At 43.7% G+C, this 27,550-nt stretch overlaps 1 protein-coding gene across 6 annotated transcripts in view; it reads left to right on the top strand.

Moving 5' to 3' along the window:
* Positions 1-3,893: 3,893 nt before the first annotated feature.
* The window catches only part of LOC137346344 (uncharacterized), a 49,797-nt gene continuing 26,140 nt past the window's right edge, over positions 3,894-27,550 (top strand). For 4 of the 6 annotated variants that reach the window (XR_010968713.1, XM_068009860.1, XM_068009855.1 and 1 more), the window contains exons 1-2: positions 4,293-5,034; positions 8,320-8,494. The gene's annotated coding sequence lies outside the window, so the exon portion shown is untranslated. Of the gene's footprint in view, positions 3,972-4,286; positions 5,035-8,319; positions 8,495-27,550 lie in introns of those variants that run through there. The other 2 variants (XM_068009856.1, XM_068009857.1) reach the window with 2 other exon arrangements.

Raw genomic sequence — 27,550 nt, 5'->3', positions numbered from 1 at the left:
GATGGGCCGAAAGGCCTGTTTCTGTGCTGTATAACTCTATGACTCTATCCCAAAGTGCTTTACAGCCAATGATGTACTTCTGAACTGCAGTCACTGTTGTCGGAAACATGGCAACCAATGTATGCACAGCAAGCTTCCATAAGTAGCAATGATATAAAACAACAGGTCATCTGTTTGGGGTGTTATTTGAAGAATAAACATCAACCAAGGGCACCAGGGAGAACTTCACTGCCCTTCTTCCATTAGATGCCATCCTTTACATTCACCTGAGGGGGTAAATGGGGCCCTCGGGTTTAATGTCTCATCTGAATGACAGCACCTCTGACAGTGCAGCACACCCTCCGTACTGGCATTAGGGAGTGTCAGCCTGGATTATGGGGCTCAAGTCTCTGAAGTGGGCCTTGAACCCACAGCCTCCTGCCTTAGAGTAGAGAGAGTTACTAACTGAGTTGGGTGAAAGAGCAGGATATGGAGGGAGTGAAGATTAAATCCCATTTTAAACTCATCTGATCTCTCCTGTTCCCATCTAACTGGTCAGTGTCCTGTGACCTTGAACATGGGGATGAAAAGAGGAAGAAACACTGGAACAAGTATTTTGAAAAATGATGATATCGATTGATGGACACATGCTGGTTTAAATGATGGAGATTGTCCTGCACGGAAGGAGCCGTGATGAAATAAACAATGAAATGGAGGAATCATGAAGTTTAAAAGTCAGCTGTTAAAATACATCACAGGAACTTGAACACTTGAAACACAGTCAAAATGGAGTAGTGACCATGTGACCGCTCCTGTACTGGAAATCCACAAACTCAACTGCAAAGATGAAGCTCATTAGCCTTGTCTGAAATAACTCTGTGGAAAACCCCTGTGAAATTGAAAGGAGCTACGGCATATTAATGACTATGATTGATGTGAATAGACTAACAGAGGATGCTGGAGACAATCAGAGTCACAACTCAAACCAAGATGAATAAGGTGTAAAGTAGCAACATCTTCACAGAATGCTAGCCATTTAAACATCAATCGATAGCAAACGCTATCACATCCTGACCCATTTTGTGGTCACAACAGGGGACAGGTCATGTGTTTCCTAACAGAAACTCTAATGTGATAAACTTTTATCTTGAAAGGTAAATGTCTGGAGAGAGAGACAGAGATCAAGCAAACACCTTCAGAAAGCAGTCAGGCCAGGGACTGTGGAAACAGTTCCAGCCAAGCAAGAAGATGTCCTGCTGCCAAGTCTACCCTTCAACTTGCTGCAGCAGGGAACTGAAAATGACCACCAGCTCCAGTCTGAAGTCTTACCCTCTAGAAATCTGCAACACCTCAACAAGTCAAGACTGCATATACCCAGGCCTGCACCTTTAAAAGAGACTGGTCTCCTGAGAATTTTCAACATGTTTACTGTTAACCATGAATACCTACCTCAGTTTGAACTAACTCCTACCCTTTTCTCTCTATCTATCTATTCTTGTTTATGTGTGTGTGACTGAGTATGTGTGTGAGTGAAGTTGTGACCATTTCAGGAATTGTGTAAAAATAGTTATTTTTTTAACCAACAAGAAAATCTGCCATTTGTCTATTTTGTGACCAAAAAGATACTCAGTAGCTAAAGCATCATTTTTAACTAAACACGATTGCAGTCAGTTGGGTGGTGAACAGTGGGAACCACCCACATTCCTTCACAACCGTCCGTAACAATATGCTGTGTAAATGTGGTTGCTTTTGGTTGGAAGAAGCTACTTAAATAGGTACAAACCCTTTTAATATATACATGGTTTCAAATTATTTATCTACTGTTTAAAGTTATACTTGTTTTCTGAAATATTAGGTCCTCCATTTCAATGTATAGATATGTTGCATTAAATTTCACACACTCACATCTCTATAGTTACCACTAATAATGTTAGCTTATCAATACAATATTGCAGATAGATGTTATTCCGAGAGGTAAGTCTACCCAGATATATTGTACACCTGCTGCCTTATATTACACAATGCTGCTTGGATTTATATTTCTATTGTGGTGAGTTTTAGATAAGTCTTATGATAAGCTCATACTTAATATTTTAAATTATATCAATGCTGATTTGAAGTGTACATGTCAACCAATAAATTATCTGCTGTGGATACCGAATTGAAACTCTCCCATATTGACACACATATCTATAACCAACAACAACTGGCAATGATGGAGTGTCTTCATATAGTAAAACATTACAAAGTGTTTCACAGGAGCGATGATCAGGCAAAATTAGATACCGAGTCACATAAGTAGATATTAGGACAGGTGACTGAAAGCTTGGTCAAAGAGGTAGGTTTTATGGAGCATCTTATAGGAGGAAGTGTCTCCCTCACCTTCTAATCTATCATCATCACACACTCCTTAAATATTCCACCCTTGACCACACTGTCCTGGAAAATTACTGCCCAATCTCCAGCCTCCCTTTCCTCTCCAAAGTCCTTCTCCCAAATCCGTGCCCACCTTTCCCAGAACTCCGTGTTTGAATCCCTCCAATCAGGTTTCTGCCCCTGTCAATATACTGAAACGGTTCTCATCAAGTCATTAATGACATCCTATGTGACTGTGACAAAGGCAGTCTACCCATCCTCATCCTTCTCAACCTGTCTGCACCTTTTGACATGGTTGACCACACCGGCCTCCTCCAACTCCTTTCCCACATTGTCCAGCTGGGTGGGACTGACCTTGCTTACTTCCATTCTTATCTTTCCAGTCATAGCTGGAGAATCACCTGCAATGGCTTCTCTTCCTGCTCTCCCACTGTTAGCTCTACAATCTCTCAAGGAGCTTTCCTTGACTTCCTTCTATTTCCCATCTCCATGCTTCCCCGCGGAAACATCGTCCATAAACATATTGTCAGTTTCCACATCTGCGCTGATAACACCCAGCTCGACCTCACCACCACCTCTCAACCCTCCACTGTCTCTGATTTGTCACATTGCTTGTCTGAAATGCAGCAACGGATGAGCTGAAAATTCCATCAAATAAATATTCGGAAGACCAAAGTCATTGTCTTGGGTCCCTGCCACAAATTCCATTCCCTAATCATTGACTCCATCCCTCTCATTGGTCACTGTCTGAGGCTGAACCAAACTGTTGTAACATTGGCATCCCATTTGACCCTGAGATCAGCTTCCGACCACCTATCTGCTCTATCACGGAGACTGTCTATTTGCAGCTATGTAATGTCACACATCGTTGATTCTGTCTCAACTTATCTGCAACTAAAACCTTCATCAGCTGCTGAAATCCTCATCCATGCTTTTGTTATCTCTAGACTTGACTATTCCAATGCACTCCTGGCCAGCCTCCCATTTTCACCCTGCAGAAACTAAAACTCATCTAAAACTAACCTGAATTCACTCCAGTTCCCATTCTGCAATCACCCCTGTGTTCACTGAACTACATTGTCTCCCGGTCAAGCAACGTCTTGATTTTAAAATTCTCATCCTTGTTTTCAAATCACTCCATGACCTCGCTCCCTCCCTATCTCTGTAATCTCCTCCACCCCCTCAACCCTCTGAGGTATCTCTGCTGCTCTAATTCTGCCCTCTTGAACATCCCTGATTTTAATTGCTCCATCATTGGTGGCACCTTCCGCTGCCTCGGCCCTAAACTCTGGAATTCCATCTCCAACCCTCTCCGTCTCTCTACCTCACTGTCTTCCTTCACCTCCCTTTCCCCCGGGTGCCTCTCCTCTCATTCACTGATTTCCCGCAGTTCAGCTCGTGCTGCAATTGACAACAGTGAAATATGGTTGTACAACAGTAATTCTCTGTGCAGCCTCGCTTTAAGCACCTTTGCCCCGCCTCCAGCATCAGCAGCTAACTGGTCGGAATTGCCCGTCAGAGCGCCATGACGTAATGACGTTCAGCCAAGTGGATGCAATGACACTGAACGGGGAGGAACACTACAGGAATTGAGCAGCAACGCTCTTCTTTGATTGGTTAGTGTGCAGCAATTCTGCTTACCGATTGGTTCACTGAGCTGTTGGTCACACGCATTGAGAGGCGGTGCTGAGCTGAGCAAAGCCGCGCTAGGATTGGTCGGAATTTGACACGTCGCTTCTGGTGTGTCGAGACATGTTGCACGGCGGAGGCGGAAAGACTGCACGTCGATTGGGTAAAGCAGCTGTCACTCAGACAATACAATAACTTTATTCGTTGCAGAAGATGTCGGTCACATTGTAGTCCCTTGCCATTGGTTGGGGCCGTGTCGGTCTCTAACCGTCCGCTCTGATTGGCCTCCTCATGTCTCGAGGGCGGGGATTATCGCGGACTGATCACACACTGGGCAGAGCGGCAGCGGGTGGCTGTGTTTTGGCGGGGATTTCAGTCTCCCAGCCTTGGCCAGGTTTATGATCCAGCTACGGGGCTGCAGAAGAAGGAAGGCGTTTAGGGCTGGGAATCCCCGCGTCGTCCGACTATTAATCGCCAGCTCAGGGTTGCCAGTGGGAGAATCCGATGTAAACATGTCACGCTGCAGTTCCCCAGTCCTGCCAGTGAAGGAGCTGCAGCAACTGTTCAATCCCCCTGGAGTCAGATCACTCAGCACAAGGCGGGGATAGCGCCTGGGATCTTCCTGTGCTCTGTGTTTGGGCTTTGGTACCACACCAGCTTTGAGCATGTCACATAGCACAGGCTGGGAATGGATCCTGGGATCTTCCTGTGCTCTGTGTATGGGGTTCTGTACCAGACTGGGTGAGAGAAGCTCCTTCAGCATGAGCTGGGGATGGAGCCTGGGATCTTCCTGTGCTTTGTGGGGCTCAGTGCACTCGAGTTGGATATCCCTCATTGTATGTTTCTGATTGCAGCCTCTCTCTCTTTCAGTTCGTCTGGGAGTTCCTGACTGATCAGAATGCCCCTCTCCTGTCACACCCATCACACACATTGAAGATGGACGACCTGCTGCCAGAGATCCAGATGATCAGGAACTCGAGCCTTCGGTACACTCATTTACTTCAGTGACTCCCAGTCCCTGATTCATCATCAATTTCCCTGGAATGTCAGGTACATTATCATCTTCCTCTACTGTGAAGACTGACATAAAGTTATTATTCAACAAATCTGCCATTTTCTTATGTGTGGGTAAACATGTCAGGAAAGGATGAACAGACTGGGTCTCTTTTCGTTTGCAAAAAGGGAGGTTGAGGGGTGGCCTAATAGAGGTCTTTAAAATGATGGAAGGTTGTGATATAGTGGATCCAGAGAGAATGTTTCCTCTTGTGGCGAAGTACATCACTCGACGCCATCAATATAAGATCGTCACCAAGAAATCCAATAGAAGAAACTTCTTTACCCAGAGAGTGGTGAGAATGTGGAACTCGCTACCACAGGGAGAGGGTGAAGCAAATAGTGTAGATGCATTTAATGGGAATCATAGGAGGGAGAAGGGAATAGAGGGTAATGATAGATTTACATGAGGAAAGACAGGAGGAGGCTCGAGTGGAGCATAACCGCTGGCATGGACTGGCTGGGCCGAATGGCCTGTTTCTGTGCTGTGTATCCAATATAATCCTAGTTATGTGGAAAGATTAGAGAAACTGGGGTGGTTTTCATTATAGCAGAGAAGGTTAAGGGAATATTTGATAGAGTTGTTCACAATTATGAATGGTTTTGAAAGAGTAAATAAGGAGAAATTGTTTCTGATGGCAGGAATGTCAGGAACCAGAGGACACACATTGAAGGTAATTAGCAAAATAACAAGAAGGAACATGAGGAAATGGTAATTTACACAGTGAATTATTATGATCTGGAATGTTCTGTCTGAAGAGGTGGTGGAAGCAGATTCAATAATAACTGTCAAAAGGGAATTGGACGAATAATTAAAGTTGAAAAAATTGCAGCCAACGTGGAAATAACAGGTGTGTATAACTGATTGGAAAGTTCTTTCAAAGAGCCAGCACAGGCACGATGGGCTGAATGGACATCTCCAGTGCCATATCACTCTATAATTCATGATATATATTAATGACCGAGACATGGGTGTGAAAGGCATAATTTTAAAATTTGCAAATGACACAAAAATTGGAAGCATTGTGAACTTTGAGGACTGTGATAGACTTCAAGAGGACATAGACAGGCTGGTGGAATGGGCAGGCATGTGGCAGATGACATTTCATACAGAGAAGACTGAAGGCATTTGATACAGTGCCACACAGCAGACTTGTCAGTAAAATTATAGCTAATGGAATAAAAGGGAACTTGAAAAGGACAAAGACAAGTTGGTGGAATGGGCAGACAAGTAGCAGATGAAGTTCAATGCGGAGAAATGTGAAGTGATTCATTTTGGTAGGAAGAACATGGAGAGACAATACAGAAACATAGAAAAATAGGAGTAGGCCATTCGGCCCTTCGAGCCTGCACCGGCATTCAGTATGATCATGGCTGATCATAAAGAGCAGAGGGACCTCGGTATATATGTGCATAAGTCATTGAAGGTGGCAGGACAGGTTGAAAGAGTGGGAAATAAAGCATACAGTATCCTGGGCTTTATTAATTAGGGGCATAGAGTACAAGAGCAAGGAGGTTATGGTAAACTTGTGTAAGACACTCGTTTGTCCTCAGCTGGAGTATTGTGTCCAATTCTGGGCACTGCACTTTAGGAAAGATGTTAAGGCTTTGGAGAAAGTACAGAAAAGATTCAGGAGAATGGTTCCAGCGATGAGGAACTTCAGGTATGCAGACAGATTGGAGACGTTGGGACTGTTTTCCATGGAGAAGTGAAGGCTGAGAGGTGATTTGATAGAAGTATTTAAAATCATGAGGGGTCTGGACAGAGTGGGTAGGAAAAAACTGTTCCCACTCATGAAAGATTGGAGAACGAGAGGGCACAAATTTAAAGTAATTGGTAAAAGAAGCAAAAGTGACATGAGGAAAAACATTTTCACACAGCGAATGGTTAGGATCTGGAATGCACTGCCTGAGAGAATGGTGGAGGCAGGTTCAATCGAGGCATTCAGAAGGGAATTAGACTGTTAACTGAAAAGAAAGAATGTACAGGGTTACGGGGAGAAGGCAGGGGAATGGTATTAGGTTAATTACTCATTCAGAGAGCCGGTGCAGACACGATGGGCCGAATGGCCTCCTCTGCACTCGAACAATTTGGTGATTCTGTGATTTTGTGAAGTGGTATATGTTTTTAGGAAGAACGAGAAGAGGCAATATAAAATAAATGATACAATTCTGAAGAGGGTGCAGGAACAGAGCGACCTGGGGGTATATGTGCATAAATGATTGATGATGACAAGCACAGATTGAGAAAGAGGTTCAAAAACATATGGGAACCAGGGCTTTCTAAATAGAGGCATGGAGTACAAAGGCAAGGATGTTACGATGAACCTTTATAAAATACTGGTTCGGCCTCAACTGGAGTATTATGTCCAATTCTGGGCACCGCACATTAGGAAGAGGTTGCAGAAAAGATTTACAAAAATGGTTTAAGGGGTGAGGGAATTCAGTTACGTGGATAGATTGGAGAAGCTGGGGCTGTTCTCCTTGTGGGAGAGAAGGTTGAGAGGAGATTTGATGGAGGTGTTCAAGATCATGAGAGGTCTCGGCAGAGTAGATAGAGAGAAACTGGTCCTGTTGGTGGAAGAGAACAAGAGGACCCTGGCAAAAGAACCAACTGCGAGTTGAGGAAAAACCTTTATCGCACTTCGAGTGGTTAGGAAGTGGAATTCACTGCCTGAGAGTGGTGGTGGCAGGTACAGTCAGGACTTTCAAAAGGGAATTGGATAAGAACCTGAAGAGGAAAAAAATGCAGATTTATGGGGACAGGGCATTGGAATGGAACCAGCTGAGTTGTTCTTGCAGAGAGCTGGCATGGACATGACAAACGGAATGGCCTCCTCCTGTGCTGCAACCATTCTATGATGGGAGTGGGGTTGGAGACGGGACTGATTGATGTTCATGTCCAGTGAGATTGCACACCAGGAGCAGAGCCTGGTCATGTGATCCTGTGACACCTTGAGTGGGAGGGGCTCTGGCTGCTTTGTGACATCATTGCTGGGTGCTGTGTGATTGGCTTCTGACAGGTTCCTGCCCCTGGTTACGCCCCATCACTGGGATGTCGGTGTGGGAGGAGCTGGTGTGACAGCTGACACTGGAGTGAGTTCAGTCCTGATAAACAGGACAAAGGACAGAAAAGACCAATTTAATAACAAGTTAAAAATTCAAGACAACTCATTAATTGCAAATAAATTGATATGAAATACAATCATAATTATAAAAATAGTCCCATTGTATTCCAGTTACAGGTTCTGGGATTAATATGAATCATTTTTCTATTGATAGTTTCTTGGCGTGTGGAATATCTCAGGAAGGTGGAGAGAGAGAGAGAAGTTGAATCATTGCCACACTAACTGGGATTGGAGAAATGTCACCGGATCCCCAGAGCAGTTCTGCTGGAACCAAGAGCCTCGGTGTTGGAGACGGGAGAAAACAGGAATCATCAACAATAACTGGAAAGGTGAGGATCTTTACTGAGAATCCCGTTAGTCCAGGATTTTGCTGAGGTGAGAGTGTAACCAGATACTGGGAGCATTTCACCATCTGCCATCAGGCTTGGCCTTTGATTTGAGCCGAGCTTAACTCGTATAATCTTGTACACCTCTATTAAATCTCTCCTCAATCTCCTTTCCTCTAAGCAGAACAACCCCAGCTTTTCCAACCTAACCTGGAACTAAAATCCCCCATCCCTGGGACCATTCTGGTAAATCTCCTCTGCATCCTCTCCAGGACTTTCACATCCTTCCTAAAGTGTGGTGACCAGAAATGGACACAATTCTCCAGTTGGGGCCTAACCAGTGCTTTATAAAGGTTTAGCATAACTTCCCTGCTTTTGTACTCAATGCCTCTATTTATGAAGCTCAAGATCCCATATGCTTTGCTAACCAATCTCTCAATATGTCCACTCCCTGGTCCCTCTTCCTGCGCTCTTTAAAACTGTGCTATTAAGTCTATATTGTCTCTCCTTATTCCTTCTGCCAAGATGCATCACTTCACACTTGTTAGTATTAAATTCCATCTGCCACCTGTCAGCCCATTCTGCTGGCCTGTCTATGTCCTGTTGCAGGTGGTTCATGTCATCCTTAAAGATTGCCACATCTCCAAATTTGGTGTCATCAGCAAATTTCAAAATTCTACTCTGCATTAAAAGATGCAAATCATTTCTATTTAGCAAAAAAAAGCAGTCGTTCCAGAACTGACTCCTGGGAAACACCACTGTCTACCATTCTCCAGTCTGAAAAACAACCATTTACTGCAAGTCACTGTTTTCTGTCCTTAAGCCAATATTTTTATCCAATTGGACACTGACCCTCCTATTCCCTGAGCTTCAGTGTTTTTAAACCAGCCTTTTATGTGTACATTATCAAACACTTTATTAAAATCCATAAAAACAACATCCACCACATTCCCTCATCAACCTTCTCTGTTACTTCATCAAAAAAATCATTGAGATTGAATCTGATCTGCCTTTTACAAATCCGTGCTGGTTATCCTTAATTAACTCAAACCTCTCCAAGTTTCAGTTGATTTCCTCCCTAATTATTGTATCGAAAACCTTACCCACCACTGATGTTAAACTAACTGGCCTGTAGTTGCTAGGACTGACCTTCTTGAATAAGGATGTCACTCTCCAGTCCTCTAGCACCTCCTCCATATCCAGTGAAGATTGGAAGATTATGCAAACCCTTCTGCTATCTCCATCCCCATTTCCTTTAGTAACCTGGGATGCAAGCCATCCGGATCAGGGGACTTATTTACCTGAAGCATAGCCAGCCTTTTTAGTACCCCCCCCCCCTCCCCCCGCTCAATATTTACCCTATCCAGTACCTCTACCTTCTCTGCTTCCACTGATATTTTGTCAGACTGCACTGCCTTCGTGAACAGAGTTACAAAGTACTCATTAAGTATATAAATATTGCCCAGCTCCTCTCAGCATATATTACCCACTTTGTCCCTAATAGGCCCCACTTCACATCTTACTACTCACTTACTGTTTACATGCTGGTAAAATATTTTGGGTTCCCTTTTATGTTGACTGCCATCCTATTCTCACATTCTCTCTTTGACAGTCTTATTTTCCGCTGCACCTCTCCTCTCAACCCATTGTAAATGGCCTGATTCTCACTTGAAGAATTCACCTGACATGCACCACACACCCTCTTTTTTTGTTTCATCATAATCTCTATCTCCCTTGTCATCCAAGGAGCCCCATTTTTGGTTCCCCTACCTGTCGCCCTTGTTGGAATGTATCTAGCCTGTACCTGAAGCATCTCTTCCTTCAAGATATCCCATTGTTCCGATACAGTGCTTCCTGTCAGTTTTTGGTTCCTTAGGTTAGATCCCTTCTCATCACATTAAAATTAATTCTCTTCCAATCTAGCCGTTCTAGCTTATTTAGTTCCTTGTTTTTCCACGTTACTAGTCTAAACCTTATGATGTGATGATCACTCTACCCAAGTGTTCCCCCACTGATACTTGGTCCACCTCATTTCCCAGCACCAGATCCAGCAATACCTCCTTTCTAGTTGGGCTGAGAACAGACTGGTCAAGGAAATTCTCCTGAACACATTTCAGAAATTCCTCCCCCTTCTTAACTTTGACTCCAGAATTATCCCAATCGATATTTGGATAATTAAAGTCCTCCAATATCACCACTCTATAGTTCTTGCACATCTCTGTGAATTCCCTGCAGATTTGTTCCTCTATTTCTCTCTATCACTATTTGGAGGCCTATAGAATACCCCCAATACTGTGATCTTACACATTTTGCTTCTCAGCTCTAAGCAAATGGATTTAGTCCTTGCCCCTTCAAGGGTTTCCTCTCTTTTCAACAGTACAATGCCTTCCCGAATAAGGACTGTCACCCCACCTCCTTTTTGTTCCTTTTCTGTCTTTTCTGAACACTTTATGTCCTTGTATATTCAGTGCCCAGTCCTCACCATTTTTAAGCCACATTTCTGCCATTGCCATTACATCATATTCCCATACTGCTATTTGTGCTTGGAGTTTACCAAAATTTTTCACCATACTTTTTGCATTTTCACACGTGCATTGTAATCCTGTCTGGAGTATTGTGTACAGTTTTGGTCTCCTTATCTAAAGGAAGGATATACTAGCCATCGAGGGTGTGCAATGGAGGTTCACCAGACTAATCCCTGGGATGGTGGGATTGTTTTATGAAGAGAGATTGCAGAAACTGGGCCTGTGTTCTCCGGAATTTCGGAGAATGAGAGGTGATCTCATTGAAACTTAGAAAATTCTTACAGGGTGTGACAGGGTAGATGTGGATAGGATGTTTCCTCTGGCTGATGTGTCTAGAAGAAGGGGACACAGTCTCAGAATAAGGGGTAGGTCATTTCAGACTGAGATGAGGAGGAATTTCTTTACTCAGAGGGTGGTGAATCTGGAATTCTCTCCCCCAGAGGGCTGTGGAAACTCAGTCGTTCAGCATGTTCAAAACAGATTTCTGAATACTAATGATATCAAGGGATATGGGAATATTGGGGGGAAATGGTGTACAGGTAGATGATTAGCCATGATCAGTTTGAATGACAGAGCAGGCTCAACAGGCCAAATGACCTACTCCAACTTCTCTGATCCTATGATCCTTTGCATTCCTCTCAGTCCGCTGCAATCTAATACAGAACTTCTGTAGTCCAGTCCAACGCTCTCTCACATTGTGCACCTTATTCCTTTTTCTACTTCCATGTACTGGTGCCCACCCCGTCAATTTAGTTTAAACTCTCCCAACCACACTACTGAATCTCCCTGCAACGATTGTGATCCCATTACTGTTCAGGTGCAACCTGTCTCTTTTGTCCAGGTGCCTTCTGCCCCGGAACTGGTCCCAATGCCCCAAGGATCTGAAGCCCTGCTTCCTATACTATATCTCAAGCCATGATGTTTCCTCTTGTGGGATCATTTATAACTTGGGGTCACTATTTAAAAATAAGGAGTTGCCCATTTAAGACAGAAATCAGAGGGTTGTGAGTCTTTGGAACTCTCTTCTTCAAAAGACGGTGAAAGCTGAGGTCTTTGAATAATGTTAAGGCTGAGGTAGATAGATTATTGATAAGCAAGGGGTGAAAGGTTATCGGGGGTAGGCAGGAATGTGGGGTTGAGGTTACAATCAGAGGAGCAGGCTCGAGGGGCCGAGCGGCCTACTCCTGCTCCTAATTTGTGTGTTTGTGTGTAAACCACGCATTGATCCTCCGAATCTTCTTATTTCTACTCTCGCTAACACGTGGCACTGGGAGTAATCCAGAGATTACTAAGCTCAAGGTTCTACTCTTCAACTTCCTCCCTAGCTCCTGAAAATCTGACGTAGGACCTCAATCCCTGCCCTTGCTATGTTGTTGGTGCCAACGTGTACCACAACTTCTCAGCAATTCCTACCCAGCAGATTGGAAATCCACCAAGGCAGTGGTGATGGATCTAGTCGTTGAAAATAAATCAGAGCAAATATGAAAAGCAAACTTAAGTGAAAATTGAGCCAACATAATAAGGTTTAAGGCAATGATTCAGATCAATATAAGTAAGAAAAGCCAAAAATAATAGATTAGAAAAAGCTGATTATTGGGGATTGAGAATGCAACGAGTGAAGATTTAACTGGAACAGAATATTAACAAACAGAGAGAACAGTGCGGGGGAATCATAGACTTCAGGAGAAATCTGTTCCATGATAAAAGAACAGACTGGCCTTTTATGAATCATTATGGACAAATAAAGGGATAAGGACAAAATTGAAACTAAAGTAAAAATCATGTACTAAATACATTGGCAAAAATGAGCAAACAATGAAAAACTAAATCAGAGAGATTAGGAATGAAGTCAAAAAATTATGAAGGCAAAGAAGAGCAGCAAATACAAATAGTCAAGGAACATGAAAAGCAGAAGTAAAGTATCATACAGACACATATAGATAACAAAAGGTCATTCAGAATAGGGACAGAGTCACTGAAGGATGTACAAGAACAATTCACAGATAATGACAGAGGTATGGCAGAAATATTAGAGAATTAGTTTATCTCAATTTTTACCAGCTGGACTAACAATGTGGACTAGACAGCATTCCAAGTAGATATTAAAATATATAGAATAGAAAGGATGGGATACCAGGAAATATTAGAGAAAATAAACTCTTGGAACTGGATGAATTACATCCACATGGGTCAGTGGAATACTCCATTGAGAGCAGCACATACAGTTCGAGACCCCACACCTGAAGAATGATGTTTTAGTTTTGGAGGGGGTGAAACACAAATTCACCAGAATGAACATCGGGTTGAAAGGTTTAAATAATAAGGATAGGTTTTACAGACTAGCATTGCATCTCCTTGACGATAGAAGATTAATGGGTGATATTTTGAAGTGTTCTTGATGATTAAAGGCTTAGTTCGGATAGCTAGCGGGAAACTAATTCCTCTGGCGGCTTCAGAAGAGGCTTATCCCTAATAATAGAGAAAGGCCTCTCATCTCTCTGCCTCTATTACTTCTCTCTTTCACTTTGTCTTTCTCACCTCATTTCCTCTCACTATTTCTGCCTCTGTCTCTTAGTCTCTCTCAACAACAATCGACAATGGTGGTCATCATTAGACTAGCTTTTAATTCCAGATTTTTTTATTAATTAAATTCAAATTCCATGATCTGTTGTGGTGGGATTCAAAACCATGTCCCCAGAGCAATACCCCGGGTCTCTGGGTTACTAATCCAATGACAATACCACCATACCACCATCTCCCAACTGTCCCAACACAATATACACACAATCCCAGCCTGTATTCTGAATACATTCGAAGATATATTATTCCATACTGAATATACTGTATCAGCTGATGAGGCATCTACACTCCCAGTTTTTTAAATGATCTGTGAATGTACCAGGCCCCATCAGTGGCTTCGAGTCCGGCAAGATTTTGCTGTTAAACTGGAGGGGAAATTGCCTTTGCTTCTGTACTCGGAAGCAGCTCTGCCTCCCATCTCACCCAGTCCTCTTCATAAACTCATTTTATCACGTTTCATTTTGCAGTGACATATCCACCTGCTGAAGTATATACACTAGCTGTAGAGTCTAGAACTAGGAGACACAGTCTCTGAATAAGGGTCAGCCACTTAGGACTAAGATGAGGAGGAATTTCTTCCCCCAAAGGGTTTTGGATCTGGAATTCTCTACCCCAGAGGGCTGTGGATGCTCAGACATTGAGTATATTCAAAGCAGAGATTGATTGATTTTTAGACAATGAGGGATTAAGGGATATGGAGATGGTGTGTGAAGGTGGAATGAAGGTAACAGATCAGCCAAAAACATATGAACTGGTGGAGCAAGTTCCAATGGCCGAGTGGCCTACTCCTGCTCCTATATCTGGTGTTCATATACCTGCAATGTGCTCCACTCTGTAAATCTTCTGGACCTTGTTTTTCCTTATTTCTGACAACCTGTCTTTGTAACTGAAGCTATTTGGTCAGTTTCCAAATTTATCTTAAACATTTGAGTAATTGGCAAGCAATTGCTGCTGATCTTATAAAGACATTTCCATATAGGACATAGATACCTCAGAGGAATGTGGATCCAGTCAGGTTAAATAATGTAACAAAGGTTATTCTACAGACCACCTAATAGTGGAAGAGATCGAAAGGAAAATATACAAAGCTATGAAACAAGTAAAATTCATAGCATCATAATCATGGAAAATTTCATAGCAAATAATCTGTCAGGAAGAGGAAGGAAACGGGGATAAAAGGGAATGGAGCAGTTACCCTGTGTTCCAGACATCTTTCCTCCCCAGTACATAAGAAGCCCAAACAAGAGAGGAATCACTGATGGATCAAGCAATATAAAATGCACCAGAGCAGATAAAAGTTGGAGATTTCGGAGAAATTCGTTGGAATATCAGTCAGAACAGAATATAGTTTAAGGGAATGTTTGAGAAAGATGTAACTAAGAAAAGGCAAAAAAAAATTGATTGTAAAAAGCTGACTTTGGGGGGATGAAAATGGAAGTTGTGAAGAAAACTGGAACAAAATATTGATGAACAAAGATAGATCAGCAGTGGAAAATATGTAAAAAAGTGATCACTAGACTTCAGGAGAAATAAATTCCACAAAACAAGAATCAATTAACCAATTATGAAACACCATAAATGAAAAAAGGGATAAGTGTGAAACTGAAATGAAAGTCAAAGGCAGGCAATAAGTATGTTGAGAATAAGGGAGAGGATGACGAAAACCAGAATCAGGAGGTGAGGGAACATGTTCAAAAAGTAAAACAAAGAGAAACTGTGAAATTAAATTCTGAAGAAATTTAAAAAGAAATAGTAAAATCTCCTACAGACACATAAATAACAGAAAGGTAAATCCGAATAGGGACAAAGTCAATGTCGGCTGCACAGGAAAAACTCACAGGTAATGAGGAGAGATGGCAGAAAGATTGGAGAATTACTTTGCCTCAGTTTTACCAGCTGGACTAACAAGGTGGATTTGACATCATTCCAGGTAGATATCAAAACATTTAAAACAGAAAGGAGGGGATAGCAGTAAAACCTAGAGATGATAAATTCTGGAAACTGGATGAATTGCATCCGTGTATACTAAAACAGGCAAGGGAAGACCCCATTGAGAGTGATGTATTCAGTTCTGGACCCTACACCTCAAGAATGATGTATTAGTTTAGGATGGGGTGCAGCACCTATTCACCAGAATAATACTGAAGCTACAAGGGTTAACCTGTGAGGACTGATTTTTAAAAATTATTCATTCATGGGATGTGGACATCGCTGGCTGGGCCAGCATTTATTGCACATCCCTAATTGCATTTGAGAAGGTGGAGATGAGCTGCTTTCTTGAATCGCTGAAGTCCACATGGTGTAGGTACACCCACAGTGCTGGTAAGAAGGGAGTTCCAGGATTTTGACCCAGCAACAGTGAATGAACAGTGATATAGTTCCTTGTCAGGATTGTGTGTGGCTTGGAGGGAACTTGCAGGTGGTGGTGTTCCCATACATCTGCTGCTCTTGTCCTTCTGGGTGGTAGAGGTCACAGGTTTGGAAGGTGTTGTCGAAGGAGACTTGATGAGTTTCTGCAGTGCATCTTGTCGATGGTACACACTGCTGCCACTGTGCGCCAGTGATGGAGGGAGTGAATGTTACATCCTGTTATGACGAGGTGCAAAAAGTGTCTCAGGGTCTGTTACTATCTTCATCTGGTCTTATTGTAACAGGGTTTTATTTTTAAACACACTGTATTTTGAGATTCCCCTTTGTGAATCCTTGTTCACAACTTTCCAATTACAAGGCTTTCTGTGGTTTAAAGAAGAAAGATGAAATTTATTAAACCTACCTAACTTAAACTCTAATACAGTTAACACCTACAGATATACGACGTGCCTATGCTTGCATGCACATGCAATACACACATACAAATTGGGACAGAAAAGAGCAGAGGAACAGATAAGTAGAACAGTTTGAGGCAATATCTTGTTACTGTTTCTCGAGCTCGCCGTAGTCCTTAATTGAAGATATGGTCTTGCGTTTCATTGGGGCCCAGTATCCTTCGTAAACCTAGTTCACGTAGGAGATTTTTCTCTGTCTGAGTTTACATGTCTTCACAAGATTCAGTTCTGTGGGGAAGAGATGGAGGCAGGCAGACAGGAGAGGAGGTAATTCTTGCTTCAGTTCCAGGAAAGATCTTCACTCCATGAGTCACAGAGTTATACAGCACAGAAACAGGCCCTTCGGCCCATCGTATCTGTGCCGGGCATCAAGCACCTAACTATTCTAATCCCATTTTCCAGCACTTGTCCCGTAGCCATGTATGCTGTGGCGTTTCAAGTGCTCATCTAAATACTTCTTAAATGTTGTGAGGGTTCCTGCTCACAACTTTTTCTCAGTTGAAATCCTGTTTTCTCCAATTTAGAACTCTCAGATCAAACCTCTGCAGCCGCCAGTTAGTCATGTAACTAAAACTGCTCTGACCACTTCTTTGTATTGGGGAAGCAACTACTGGATCCCCATTGTTTCAACACCGTCTGGTACTTGGCAAAAATGTCTTTCCAGTCAGGGGCTTGTGATTTTTAAGTTTTAATGTTCATGTGGCAAAATAACATGTGCCTCAGTCTTGGCAGGTGGGGGGTTTGCCTGACAATGCGAACATACGAATTAGGAGCAGGATTAGGTCACTTCGTTCATAGAGCCTGCTCCGTTATTCAATCAGTTCATGGCTGATCTCAACTCCACATTCCCGCCTAAGCCCGATAACCTTTCAACCTATTGCTTATCAAGAATCTATCTACTTCTGCCTTAAAAATATTCAAAGACTGTGCTTCCACCACCTTTTGAGGAAGAGAGACTCACGACCCTCTGAGAGAAAAAATTTCTCCTCATCTCTGTCTTAAATGGGCGACCCCTTATTTTTAAACAGTGACCCTTAGTTCTAGATTTTCCCACAAGGGGAAACATCCTTTTCACATCCACCCTGTCGAGACCCCTCAGGATCTTATATGTTTCAATCAAGTTGCCTCTTACTGTTCTAAATTCCAGGGGATACAAGCCTAGGCTGCCCAACTTTTCCTCATAAGACAACCTGCCCATTCCAGGTACTAGTCTAGTAAACCTTCTCTGAACTGCTTCCAACACATTTACGTCCTTCCTTAAATAAGGAGACCACTACTGTTCACAGTACTCCAGATGTGGTCTCAGCAATGCCCTGTTCAGCTGAAGCATAACTTCCCTACTTTTGTATTCAATTCCCCTTGCAATAAATGATTAAATTCTATGAGCTTTCCTCATTACTTGCTGAAACTACATACTGAACCTTTTGTGATTCATGCAGTAGGACACCCAGATCCCTCTGCATTTCAGAGCTCTGCAATCTCTCACCATTTAGATAATATGCTTCTTTTTTATTCTTTCAACAAAATGGACAATTTCACATTTTCTCACATTATACTCCATTTGCCAGATCTTTGCCCACTCACTTAACCTGTATATATCCCTTTGTATCCTACTTATGCCCTCTTCACAACTTACTTTCCTATCTATCTTTGTGTCATCAGAAAATCTAGCAACATACCTTCAATCTTTTCATCCAAGTCATTTTTAACAGTTGTAAAAAGTTGAAGCCCCCAGCACTGATCCCTGCGGCACATCACTCATTACATCTTGCCAATCAGAAAATTACCATTTTATGCTGTTTTGTTTCCTGTTAGCTAGCCAATCTTCTATACATGCCAATATGTTACCCACCCCGCCCCCATCCCACAAACTTTTATTTTCTGCAATAACCTTTGATGTGGCCCCTTATCAAAATGCCTTCTGGAAATCTAAGTACAGTACATCTGCAGGTTCCCCTTTATTCCAGCACGTTACTTCTTCAAAGAACTCCAGTACATTGGTTAAATGTGTTTTCCCTTTCACAAAACCATGCTGACTCTGCCTGATTATCTTGAATTTTTCTGTGTCCTGCTATAATGTCTTTAATAATAACTTCTAACATTTTCCCCAAGACAGTTGTTCAGCTAACTGGCCTCTATTTTCATGCTTTCTGTCTCCCTCCCTTTTTAAATAAAGGAGTTACATTCGCTATTTTCCAATCTAATGGAACCTTCCCCGAATCTAGGGAATTTTGGAAAATTAAAACCAACACATCAAATATCTCACTGTTCACTTGTTTTCGGAGCCTAGGATGACGTCCTTCAGGACCCGGGAACTTGTCAGCCTGCAGCTCCAACAATTTGTTCAGTACCACTTCCCTGGCGATTGTAATTTTAGAGTCATCGAGTCGTACAGCATAGAAACAGGCCCTTCGGCCCACCGCGTCCATGCCGACCATCATGCCGATCTATACTAATCCCACCTGCCTGCATTAATTCCATATCCCTCTATGCCTTGCTCATTCAAGTACCTGTCCAGATGTCTCTTAAATGTTGCTACTGTTCCTGCCTCCACCATCTCCTCAGGCAGCTCATTCCAGATACCCACTATTCTTTGTGTGAAAAATGTATCCCTTTGATCCCCTTTAAATCTCCTCCCTCTCACCTTAAATCTATGCCCTCTAGTTTTAATCACCCCTACCATGGGAAAAAGACTCTGGCTATCTACCCTATCTGTACCTCTCATAATTTTATATACCTCCATCATGTCCCCCCTCAGCCTCCTTCGCTCCAGGGAAAACCGACCCAGCCTATCCAATCTCTCTTTATAACTCAAGCCCTCCAAACCAGGCAACTTCCTTGTGAATCTTTTCTGCACCCTCTCTAGCTTAGTCACATCTTTCCTGTAGTGCAGCGACCAGAACTTCACACAGCACTCCAAATGCGGCCCAACCAACGTTTTGTAGAACTGGAACATGACGTCCCAACTCCTGTACTCAATGCCTCGGCCGATGAAGGCAAGCATGCCATACGCCTTCTTCACCACCCTGTCTACCTGTGTTGCCAATTTTACCTGCCAATATCTTTTCATGTCCTCTCTTTGCTGTTCTAATTTCCTTTTTTACTTCACCCCTGCACTTTCTATACTCCTCTAGGCTTTCTAAGGTATTAAGGTGTTAATTTTCTTGAGTTACTCCCTCCCTTCTATGTCTTGATTTACAGCTTTTTCTGGGATGTTGCTGGTATCCTCGATGGTGAAGACCGATGCAAAATACCTGTTCAGTTCATCTGCCATCTCCTTATTTTCCCTTAGTAATTCCCCAGACCCACTTTCTATTGGACCAATGCTCACCTTGTTAACCCTTTTCTTTTTTAAATATCTGTGCAAACTCTTACTATCTGCTTTTATATTTCTAGCTAACTTTCTCTCGTAATCTAATTTTTCCCTTATCAATCTTGAGTCATTCTTTGCTTTTTTTAAATATTTTTTCCAATCTTCTGACCTGCCACCCATTTTTGAGTAATTATATGCTTTTTCCTTAAGTTTGATTCTATCTTTAACTTTTTGATTAACCACGGATGGTGAGTCCTCCCCTTGGAATTTTTCTTTCTCGTTGGAATGTATCTATTCTGTGTATTCTGAAATATCCCCTTATATGTCTGCCACAGCATCTCTATTACCTAGAAAATTCTAACAGGACTTGATAGGGTAGATGCAGGTAGGATGTTCCCGATGGTGGGGGAGTCCAGAACCAGGGGTTATCCTCGAAGGATAGGGGGTAAACCTTTCAGGACTGAGATAAGAAGAAATTTCTTCTCCCAGCGAGTGGTGAGCCTGTGGAATTCGCTACCACAGAAAGCAGTTGAGGCCAAAACATTGTATGTTTTCAAGAAGGTGTTAGATGTCGGTCTTGGGTCTAAAGGGATCAAAGGGTATGGGTAGACAGGAGGAACAGGTTACTGAGTTGGATGATCAGCCATGATCATAATCAATGGCGGAGCAGGCTCGAAGGGCCGAATGGCCTACTCCTGCTCCTATTTTCTATGTTTCTATTGATCTGTCCTTTAACCTGATTTGCCAGTTCAGTTTAGCTCTGCGTTCATGCCCTCATAATTTGCCATTATTTAAGTTTAAAATATTAGTCTTAGACCCATTCTGCCTCAAAATGAATGTAAAATTGAATCATATTATGATCGCTGCTGCCTGGGGGCACCTTCACTATGAGGTCATCAGTTGTGCCTGTGCTGGCATTTTGCTACAGCAATCTTTGTCCAGAGAGTGGCGCTCTAAGCATTCACATTATTAATTTAAAATCGACCAACAAAACAATTTATCCAGTGTTTTGAAGGTAAATTACTAAACCTTGCTTCAACACCTTACATGTTAACATAAGCTTTTATATTGGAAATATTATTGGAAACAGATGTGTTCTTAAATCCACAGTTTTGTCAGTCTGAGTTTAGTTACTTGTGTAATCTTTCTCTGAATACGGGGACTTATCTCTAGAGGCAGCTAATGTACCTGGCATTAGCACATCACCTTCCCAGGGTCAGCTCCTGTGATTGGGATGTTTTGTGCGCTTGTGATGATCTCAGTGAATGTGCAGAATGTCCCTGATTTCAGGTCAGTGCTGAGTTCAGCTTCCTCCCCCCCCCCCCACCCCCAATCCATTCCCAGCCTGCTGTCTATCACCTCTGAAACATTACCTGCTCACCCTCTCTGCTGTCTGAACCCAAATCCAGTCTTTATCACCTCGACTCTCAATCTCCCCAATGCTCCCCCTACCAACCACCCCAATTCCCCACTCCACAAACTACAATGTATCCCGACTGTCACAGTGCAAATCATGAACTGGGAAAAGGCCCAAACACCCTGGAAATCCTAGGACAGCATCATGTGGATCCACCCCTTTCTCCTCTCATTTACATCTGGGAATTAAACATGTAGCAGACACATGGAAGGGGAATTTAGGGACCTGTATCATGTCCAACGATCCCTCCTCCTGTCCATGTCTGATGTACCAGCTGCCAACTCCAGCTCCTGCCCACGGGAACTACAACTGATGAATTGTAACCAGGGGCTAAAACCTGTCTCCAGGTGACATCACAAAGGGAGCCAATCACACAGCAGCCAGCACAGGCCCTGCCCACTGGTGGTATTGCAGGGTCACATGACCAGGCCCTGCTCCAGTCTCACTGGATTGGGAGCACAGGTTACAAGATCAGCCCAATCGTATGATGGCCGTGTCCCCGACCCGAGCTCCCGTATAATGACACCACAGGCAGGGAGCCCCATCCACCATCTTCAACATTCACTCCTTCACCACTGATATACAATGGCAGCAGTGTGTACCATCTACAAGATGCACTGCAGAAACTCACCAAGAACTGACTGACCTGCAGTTGCTGGGCTTTTTTACACTCTTTTTTTGCACAATTTGCAATTCTCCAGTCCTCTGGCACCACCCCTGAGTCTAAGGAAGACTGGAAAATTATGGCCAGTTCCTCTACAATTTCCACTGTCACTTCCCTCCGTATTCTTGGATGCATCTGGTCCTGGTGCTTTATCAACTTGAAGTATAGACAGCCTATCTAATACCGCATCCTTATCAATTTAAAATCATTCTAGTTATTATCTCCTCTTTCACAGTGGTCTGGGTAGCACCTTCTTCCTTAGTAAATACAAATGCAAAGTATATATTTAGCACCTCAGCTATTCCCCCTGCCTCCATATATAAATCCTCTTTTTGGTCCCTAAATGGCCCTACTCCTCTCTTCACCACTTTTTTACTATTTAAATGCCTGAAGAAAGCTTTGGGATTCCCTTTTACGTTAGCTGTCAGTCTCTTTTCATACTCCCTCTTTGCTTCTCTTACTTGCTTTTTCACTTCCTCTCCGAACCTTCTGTATTCAGCCTGGTTCTCCATTGTATTCTCCAGCTGACATTTTTTCTTCTTCATCGTAATCTCATCTCTTTTGACATCCAGGGAGCTCTGCATTTAGTTGCTCTCCCTTTCCCCTTTAAGGGAATCTACCTTGATTGTGCCCAAACTATCTATACTTTGAAGGTAGCCTATTGTGCAGCTGCTGTTTTTTCTACCAACCTTTGATTCCAGTTTATTCGGCCCAGATTCATTCTCACCCCATTGAAGTTGGCTTTCCCCCAATTAAGTATTCTTACTCCAGATTGTTCTTTCTCCTTTTCCATAGCCAACCTAAACCTTATGATACCTGATCACTGTTCCCTAAATGTTCTCCAACTGATATTTGATCCACTGGGTCCACCTCACTCCCATGAACCAGGTCCAGCAGTGCCTCCCTTCTAGTTGCAGTGGAAACATACTGCTGTAGAAAATGTTCCTGAACACACTCTAGGAACTATTAGTCCTCTCTGCCCTTTACACTATTAATATCCCATTCAATGTTCAGATATTTACATGCCCCATTACAATGACTCCATAATTCCTGCACCTTCCTGTAATTTCATTGCAGATTTCTTCCTCTGCACCCTTTCCATTAGTTATTGGCCTATAGACTACACTGAGTAATGTAACTGCACCCTTTTTGTTCTTTAGCTTTAGCCAAATAGGTGCAATGATCACAGTCCCCTAAATGTTCTCCGACTGATATTTGATCCACTTGGCCCACCTCACTCCCATGAACCAGGTCTAGCAGAGCCTCGCCTCTTGTTGGAATGGAAGCATTCTGCCAGTCCTGCCCTTCATTAAGCCAGGTCTCTGTTTAGCCACATCATATTTCCACATATCAATCTGCACCTGAACTCACCAGATTAACGACACTCTGATGAATGCACAGTGTGCACATTAACCCTGATTTTACTCTAGGTCTTTCTCCCTGACTCTGACCCCACCTGATATCCCCAGATACAGGAGTGTGAGACAGGGCTTCGAGGGACCTCCCCAGATACAGGAGGTTGAGAGGGTTTAATGCAAACTCCCGATACATGGACTGTAACCTGTGTCAGGAGTAGGACTGACTGTTGACATTAGTGGTGCTTTGTAGATGAGCTTATTTTATCAACTCCCAGGTAACATAAGTTGAACAAACCCTGCCCTTTTTCAAACCTGACAAAATATTTCAGTTAAGAATCAAATGGCAGCAGGTAACTGGGATGAATGTCACATGTGATGGTATCTCTGAGGGCGAATCAGTTCAATAACATTATCTAACCTTGTCCTTCTTTAAACCTCAGCAAGAATTTCAGGTCGGTTCAGGTATGCAGCAGAGAAATGGAATGAATGTCGTGGTTAATTGCAGGTTCAGTGAAGTTCAGAATCACAAACATCATCCAAACAAACCGAGTCAGTTGTTCATTGGTTACTGTAAACAATACCAGGGAAATGTAAACAGAATTTTTATAATACATGAACTGATAGAATCATAGAGACATGTCCGGCACAGTGGCCCAGTGGTTAGCACTGCAGCCTCACAGCTCCAGCGACCCGAGTTCGGTTCTGGGTACTGCCTGTGTGGAGTTTGTAAGTTCTCCCTGTGGGATTTCGCCGGGTGCTCCGGTTTCCTCCCACAGCCAAAGACTTGCAGGTTGATAACGAAATTGGCCATTGTAAATTGCCCCCAGTGTAGATACGTGGTAGGAGAATGGTGGGGATGTGGTAGGGAATATGGGACGAATGTCAGATTAGTATAAATGGGTGGTTGTTGGTCGGCACAGACTCGGTGGGCCGAGGGGCCTGTTTCTATGCTGTATTTATTTATTTTATTTTTTATTTATACAACACTGAAACAGGCCCTTCGGCCCACCGCGCCCATGCCGACCATAATGCCTATCTATACTAATCCCACCTGCCTGCATTAATTCCATATCCCTCTATACCTTGCTGATTCAAGTACCTGTCCAGATGCCTCTTAAATGTTGCTACTGTTCCTGCCTCCACCACCTCCTCAGGCAGCTCATTCCAGATACCCACTATTCTTTGTGTGAAACATTTACCCCTTTGATCCCCTTTAAACCTCCTCCCTCTCACTTTAAATCTATGCCCTCTAGTTTTAGTCACCCCTACCATGGGAAACAGACTCTGGCTATCTACCCTATCTATGCCTCTCATAATTTTATATACCTCTATCATGTCACCTGTCTGCCTCCTTCGCTCCAGGGAAAACAGACCCAGCCTATCTAATCTCTCTTTATATCTCAAGCCCTCCATACCAGGCAACATCCTTGTGAATCTTTTCTGCACCCTCTCTAGCTTAATCACGTCTTCCCAGTGGTGCGCAATTTTTGGCCTGGTCTGACTTTTCTGCACCGCCGCTGAGTCAACAGGTCCTTGATGGCATCCCTTCACTTTGGCAGATGAGTACGTCAGGATGCCCAGCAATTATACACCATCTGCGTGGAGCCATTCCTGTGCCTGCTTTGCAAGAGGTTGGTGGGTTTGGCTCTGCATGGGTCAGGCATGCGGGTCGTCCTCTCGGCTTACATCGATTACGTGCTCCTCATGATCACAGATCCTGTTGACTTACAGGGGATGCTCTCAAGAGGCAAATCCCCGGGGCTGACGGTCGAGTTCTTCAGGGCATTCTGGGATGTCCTGGAGGGCGACAACGTGCCAGTCCTTGGGGGGGGAAAGCAGGGCAATCGGGGAGATGCCCCTCGCCTGGCGCAAAGTGGTCCTGGCCGTGCTCCCAAAGTGGGGTGATCTCCACTTGTTTAAGAACTGGCGTCCGGTCTCTCTCCTCAGCACGGATTATAAGATCTTTGCCTGGGCTTCATGCTGACTCATATCACCACCCCGACCAGTCCTACATGGTCCTAGGCCGGTCCATCCATGACAACATTGACCTGGTCTGGGACCTGATCCATCATTCCCAGAGGACTTGTCTGTCTGTCTGTCGGCTTTCTCTCCCTCTCTCTCCGTTTACCCTCCTCGCGCTCTTTTCCATTTCCCCCCCCCCCCACCAAATCGCTCTCTCCGATTTCCGCCCCCTCGCTCTCGCCAATTTCCCCCCCCCGCCCCCGCTCTCGTCGATTCCCCCCCCCCCAGCTCTATTTGATTTCCCCACTCTGTTCCGCCCCCCCCCGTCTCTATTTCTTTGTTCCCCACCCCCCACCGTGTTCCACCCACCACCACCCCCGACAATTACACTGAGCAGGAGCGCTCAACACTGCAGCATTGACATTAACCTTATCTAACCTTGTCCTTCTTTAAACCTGAGCAAGAATTTCACATTAATTCAGGTATGCAGCAGAGAAATGGAATGAATGAATGTCGTGGTTAATTGCAGGTTCAGTGAAGTTCAGAATGTCATACATCAAACACACCCAGTCAGTCGTTCATCGATTACTGTAAACAATACCAGGGAAATGTCAACAGAATTTTTATAATACATGAGCTGATAGAATCATAGAGTCGTACAGCATAGAAACAGGCCCTTCGGCCCACCGTGTCCGTGCCGACCATAATGCCTATCATTACTAATCCCACCTGCCTGCATTAATTCCATATCCCTCCATGTCTTACTCATTCAAATACCTGTTCAGATGCCTCTTAAATGTTGCTACTGTTCCTGCCTCCACCACCTCCTCTGGCAGTTCATTCCAGATACCCACTATTCTTTGTGTGAAAAATTTAACCCCTTTGATCCCCTTTAAACCTCCTCCCTCTCACCTTAAATCTATGCCCTCTCGTTTTAGTCACCCCTACTATGGGAAACAGACTCTGGCTATCTACCTTATCTATGCCTCTCATAATTTTATACCTCTATCATGTCCCCTCTCAGCCTCCTTCGCTCCAGGGAACACAGTCCCAGCCTTTCCAATCTTTCTTGATAACTCAAGCCCTCCATACCAGGCAACATCCTTGTGAATCTTTTCTCCACCCTCTCTACCTTAATCACATCTTTCCAGTAGTGCAGCGACCGGAACTACACACGTTACCCCACATGCGGCCTAACCAACATGATGTACAACTGTGACATGACATCCCAACTCTTGTACCCAGTGCCTCGGCCGATGAAGGCAAGCATGCCATACGCCTTCTTCACCACCCTGTCTACCTGTGTTGCCACTTTCAGGGAACTATGTACTTGCACCCCAAGGTCTCTCTGCTCAACAACACTTCCCAGGGCCCAGCCTTTCACTGTATATGTCCTGCCCAGGTTTAACTTCCCAAAATGCATCACTTCACACTTGTCTGCGTTAAATTCCATTTGCCAATTTCTTGCCGTCTTTCCCAGTTTATCTATATCCTGTTGTAACCTCAGACAACCTTCTTCACTGTCCACTATACCATCAATTTTGGTGTCATCTGTAAACTTACTAATCATGTCCCCTACATTCACATCCAAGTCATTAATATATTTGACAAACAACAGAGGGCCCAGCACCGATCGCTGCAGCACACCACTGGTCACCGGCCTCCAATCTGAAAAACAACCCTCCACTACCATCCTCTGCTTCCAATCAACAAATCAATTTTGAATCCAGTTGGCTAGCTCACCCTGGATCCCATGTGTTCGAACCTTTTGGACCAGCCTACCACGCAGGTCCTTGTCAATGGCCTTGCTACAGTCCATGTAGACAACATCCACCGCCCTGCCCTCGTCAATCCTCTTGGTCACCTCCTAAAAAAACTCAGTCAAATTCATGAGACATGATTTCCCACGCACAAAGCCATGCTGACTATCCCTAACTATACCTAACTATCCATGACTATACCTTGCCTTTCCAAATGCACATAAATCCTGTCTCTCAGAATCCCTTCCAATAACTTTCCCACCACTGATGTAAAGTTCACCGGCCTATAGTTCCCTGGCATATCCCTGCTGCCCTTCTTAAATAAAGGCACAATATTAGCTATCCTCTAGTCTTCCGGTACCTCATCCGTGGCTAACGATGAGACATAAATCTCTGCCAGGGCCCCAGCAACCTCCTCCCTTGCTTCCAAAAGCATCCTCGGATACACCTGGTCAGGCCCTGGAGATTTATCCATCCTAATGCGCTTCAAATCATTGTCCCATCCACCACTGACTGCTCTTCACTTCCCCATGCAAGTTACTCACTGCTTCCCTGATAGAGATACAGACACTGACTCATTCTGAGTATAGATCCAAAGACAATGAAACTGCTGGGAAATGGTCCGTGCCAATAATCACTCGGTGTTTATGTAGAA

The sequence above is a fragment of the Heterodontus francisci genome, chromosome 29 (genome assembly GCF_036365525.1).
Source record: "Heterodontus francisci isolate sHetFra1 chromosome 29, sHetFra1.hap1, whole genome shotgun sequence".
NCBI lineage: Eukaryota > Metazoa > Chordata > Chondrichthyes > Heterodontiformes > Heterodontidae > Heterodontus > Heterodontus francisci.
The sequence above is the reverse complement of the archived record's forward strand: the minus strand, read 5'-3'. Positions and strand labels throughout refer to the sequence as shown.